The sequence below is a fragment of the Octodon degus genome, unplaced genomic scaffold, assembly GCF_000260255.1.
Source record: "Octodon degus isolate 3935 unplaced genomic scaffold, OctDeg1.0 scaffold00026, whole genome shotgun sequence".
Taxonomy (NCBI): Eukaryota; Metazoa; Chordata; class Mammalia; order Rodentia; family Octodontidae; genus Octodon; species Octodon degus.
The window spans coordinates 6105409-6109147 of NW_004524602.1; positions in this window are offsets into that span (position 1 = coordinate 6105409).

Here is a 3739-nt window from a genome sequence, read left to right on the forward strand (position 1 = left end):
TATATATATTTGGTGGAACCAGGGATTGAACTCAGGCCCTTGTGTTTGCCAGGGAAGTGCTTATTCTACTGAGCCATCTCCCCAGGCCCCCCAAAGAAAGTCATTTTAATATAATGACATACGTATGCCCAAAGGTTTTAAAACATGAAAACCATTTTAAAACTGATCAGAAGAACTGACCCAATGTAATACTATTTTAATACTAGGCTTCAGAAAAGAAAAATTATAAGGACAAAGAGGAGACATCATATGATAAAAAGCTCATAAAGAAGGACAGAACAATCATAAGTGTATATGTATCCAACAACAGAATCCAAGAACACAAAAGCCCCAAACTATTAGAAATGAGTGGAGAAATGACAAATACACAATTCTTTTTTCTTCATTAATTTTATTGAGAAACAAATAGCAATGAAACAGTTTCAAAACCAATTAGTACGACAGTTTCAATAGTTAATACATTGCATATTGTTGTCTTTGTAGTGGTTACTCATAGTTCAAGATTCAGACATGGTATCCTGTCCAAACACTATTAGTACAAATCTTTCTTCTCACTGAATTAAGAGAAATTAGCTGTGTATCTATCCTATTTTGTATATACAGATACAAAATGGTCCTTCATTTGTAACATCCTATTTTGTTTAGTTTTGTCAGAGATGGGTATTCCATTGCCATTTAAATATTGTAGGTGAGTGAATTCAGCACAATAATCCAAAATAGTCCAGTAGTCCATAGTCCAGTAGTCCATAATGGGTTGTTAGTAGGACTGGCAATGTCAGTAGTTGTTGACTTGAGCCTTTTACAGTTCAGCATATTAATATGGCTTTACTTTATACACCTCATTTTTATACTTTTCTGCTGGATGGTTAAGACCAAGATAAAGCAAGACCTATGTAACAAGAAATGTAACTTTTGTATCTGCCAAGTACAGTCAAATCCCCCCAGGCTTTATCCTGAAGCCCTATACCGCAGTTTATAGATTCTTCATCAGTGTCAGCCATGTGGACAAGTCACAGCCATTGCTTGACCAGTTTACTCTTTGTGAAAGCCTGAGAGAATGTTTTCCCTCCATGTGACTCTCCTTAGGCACACTCTACATCTTCGATCACTTTCCTCTGTGGCCCCATAATCTCCTTGATCAGAAAATTTGGGACACAACTGAGTTACAGGATGTTGAAGTATAGGTAATGAAGACAAGAAACAAAAAAAATAATGTCATAGGACTGTCCTGCTACAATGCTGTATATGGTTAGATTTCTAAATTTCTGTGTAAAAATATGTAATAGTTTAGTCCTATTTTTTAAATATTTTTTCTTTTTCTTCACCTTCTGTAGGGATTTAAAGTTTAACATATCAGTACTTGATGGAAAATACCTGTTTCATGTTATGTCGAAGATGTTTGATATTCAGACAGAGAGATGTTAAGCTCAACTGCCAATGTTATAGGGTAATAATATCATTGACCTTCTCTCCTGGAGGGTTAACAATGTAAGTTTGCAGACCAAAAATTAGAGAAAAAGACGGGCTGCATGGACAGCCAACATTTTGGTCCTAGCCTTTCAAGGTTAGTGAGGACTCAGGACATAGGAGGATCTGTATAATACACAATTCTTGTTAAAGACTTCACAATTTCTTTCTTTCTTTCTTTCTTTCTTTCTTTCTTTCTTTCTTTCTTTCTTTCTTTTTTAATGTATTTAGTATGGGGTCTCACTACATAGATCGGACTCATAGTGATTCTCCTGTTTTCAGTCTCCCAAGCACTGGAATTAAAGGCAAGTGCCACCACACCCAGTCTCAGTTGCCATCTCTGCGAGCCCTGGGGGCAGGGATGGCATGACAGGCCAGGGACACAACTTCTTTTTCAATCACTGATTGAATCACTTCACAGAAAGTCAGTAAAGATCGAGAACCAGCTGAATCTGACATTTCTAGAACCTGCAACTCAGTAGCAGCATGCCTGTCTCTTTCAAGTGTGTATGAAAAGGCGGGGGCTTTGGATGCCTGCAAACCTTTTCCCCAGCCAGCTCGGAAGCAAATCTTATGGGCAGAGCAATGCTAAGGTCCCTATCAGACCATGAAAAGACAGTTCTCTTTTGAACTTAATTGCAAATTTAAACAGCTGAAAACAAGTTTTATTGGCAGAGAATTGTTTCAGAAAGTTTGATCTGGTTAGAGGGGGATTGTAGGCTTCTAGGGTTTTTTTGTTTGTTTGTTTTTTTACAGGGTCTCACTATGCACCTTGGACTCGTGGTGATCCTCCTTCTTTCAGCCTCCTCAGCGCTGGGCTTACAGGTGTGTGCTACTGCAGCAGGACTCTGTGGCCAGCTCAGCCTGCCTGGGGGGTGGGGCTGGCACAGCATATGATGCTGGGGATTGAACTGCGGTCCCTGCGCTTGCCTAAGCTTGCCTGCGCAGGGACTTTAGTCTGCTGAGCTATTTCGCCAGCCCTGGTGTATGGTTTTGAAACACAAAAGTCCTTTTTTTTTTCTGTCTGGAAACTATATTGTAAAAAAAAAAACCCTGTGGTTTATATGAATTACCTTTCCACTTCAGTTTTTACCGTGAACTGTACTATAATTGAACTTGACTTCTCAGTCTCTAAGTTTTTCCTGGCTACTTCTATACTAGTTTAACATTTGGATAAAGAAGCACAATTATAAGTCACTTTAGGTGACTCCTGGAAACTCAAAACACTTCTGAATCCTCTTTTACACCCTCCATCGGCCAAGCAATCTGCAACTATGTAAAAGTGATGAACGTCCCTATATCAGATGATGATTTAGTTGAGCAAGTCTTTGGCTAAAGATGGAAAACATTTTTACTGGAAAGTTACGTTCTGATTTACAGAAGGATGGTTCAGCAGTCATGTAGTAAAACTATCCAGCATGAAAGTAACGCTGCCTGGCGAGCCAAGGTCACAGATTTGTGGGGCTCATTTCTCTTTGGAAAGGTGTCCTGTTGTGGGTTTGACTCTCTACGATTTACTTTTGATGAAATGATTCAAGTGTCTTATCTCCTTTAAAAAAATGTGTTCATCCTGAATAGACCCAGAGCGCAGCCCTGGAGAGTGAGTGAGACGACCCGGGCTACGGGATCCTGAATAGACCAGGAGCACAGGCCCGGCAAGTGAGTGACAAGACCCGGGGCCCTCGGATCCTCATTCAACCCAGGCTGCAGGCCCTGTGAGTGAGTGAGATGACCCACAGGATCCTGAATAGACCCAGAGCACAGGCCCAGCAGGGAACCCATCAGCAGAACTCCCTGCAAAGAGGCTAGAGGCAAGACCCACCCAGCTGATTCAGAAGCAGAACATCTTGCCAGAGTGACACAAAGGGTTCAGCTCTAAGGCCTGCAGCAGAAAGAAGTGGAGCACAGCAGTCAGATCCAAACAACACCCACCTGGAAGAATCCGAACTTCATAGATCCGGACCTGGTGCTAAGGTAATAAATCTATCTAAGGTCTACACCAAAGGTCAGAAGACAGGTATACAAAATGACAAAGAGAAGGAACAAAATGCAGTCTCAGGCCCCAAGTCCACCCAGTACAAATGCAGAAGACACTAGCACTGAGGAAACTGGAAATCACACACCAGATATCTCTGAAATAATAGCGTTAACAATAAAGAATCAACTGCAGGAAGGTATAGAAGAAATCAGATCAGAAATAATTTCAGAACTTAAAAAATGTAGTGGTAACTATAATCAAAGAAGTACTAAGTGCTTCTAAAGAATACACTGA